We start from the raw sequence: 1,474 nt of genomic DNA on the forward strand, positions 1-1,474 counted from the left end.
AAAAAAAAAAAAACCATGCAAAACATAATAAAATACAATAATTTATCAAAACATAAAAAAGGAAGAGCAAGTATCGTGTGAGATCAATGTGACGGGTTGATTTGGTTCATATTTACAAAAAAAATTAATATTTTTTATATAAAAATATTATTTATTTATGGACCGGGTCAATTTAAAAATCCGTATAAAAAAATTGAAAGAACTCATATGAGTTAAAGAAAGAAAAACAACAAGATCCCACAGTACATGCTGCTGCAAGGTTGGAGTAGGGAGGAATCAAAGTCTTCTACTTACCAACCAAAGAACCAAAGCTGATATTTTGATATAATTTATTTTATTTAATGGATAGTGATTTGATGAAATTTAATGGTGAAATGGATATGTATAGTTTTTAATTATGACTTTTGATTGTGCATAGGTATGATCGAGCTTGAACCCATACACCTCAGAACTTTCAGCTGTCACCTGCATGGCTGCATCCATTCAGCCGAATCAAAATAAGGAGCAACGAAGAACTCAAGGAAATGAAGACGAGCAGATCGATGGAAGAGATTTGAAGCGTTTATCCTTATTCTAAACTTTTGGTTTTGTTATTTGATTTAATTAATTATATTTTCTACCGAAAAGCATTGTCAAACAATGTTTATTCTTTCAACTACATTATTTTTATCAAGATTAGAAGATCTGTGGTTTGAAAATATGATTTGATTCTCAGTATTAATGCTTTCAAAGTTCGATCATATTTGAATGATTTGCGTAGCATAACTGAAACTGAGATATATATATATATACTAGAAATAATACACGTGCGTTGCACGTAAGAAACATATGTTGAAGTAATTAGAATTTGAAATAAAATTAATTAAATAAAAAAAATGATAATAATATTGTAAATTTTGATAATTCGTATTAATTAGCATATATAACTAATTTAGAAAAAAAAACCTATTTTTTTAATTTTAAAAAAAGATTTGGACTACTAAAATTTTTCTCATATCTTTTTTATCATATTGTTTTCTTTTGTTATTTGTCATATTCTCTTAATAATACATATATTTTATTACAATATTCAATTATTACAATCTTTTTTGACAATCAATGATATGCGATTTTTTATTTACAATGTTGTTTGATTATTATTCTTTTTCATGTAAATTGACAACAATTTCTACTGGATGCTTTTACTTTCCTAGTCATCTTTAATTTATTAGACACTTATACTTGATAACATATAAACTACACATTATTATTAGGGGTTAGCAAAATTTCGGTTAAATCGAATTAACCGACCGAACCGTGTCAATTCGGAAATTCGGTTCGGTTATTTCAGAAATTCGGTTTTCAAATTAAAAAAAATTCGGTTATATCGGTTAATTCGATCGGTTCGGTTACGATTTTCAAAATTTTGAAATCGGTTAAACGAATTAATCGATATAATAAATATTATTGTTTAATAAATTTTTATTATTTATCA

Source organism: Primulina huaijiensis, chromosome 5, assembly GCF_012295235.1.
Source record: "Primulina huaijiensis isolate GDHJ02 chromosome 5, ASM1229523v2, whole genome shotgun sequence".
NCBI lineage: Eukaryota > Viridiplantae > Streptophyta > Magnoliopsida > Lamiales > Gesneriaceae > Primulina > Primulina huaijiensis.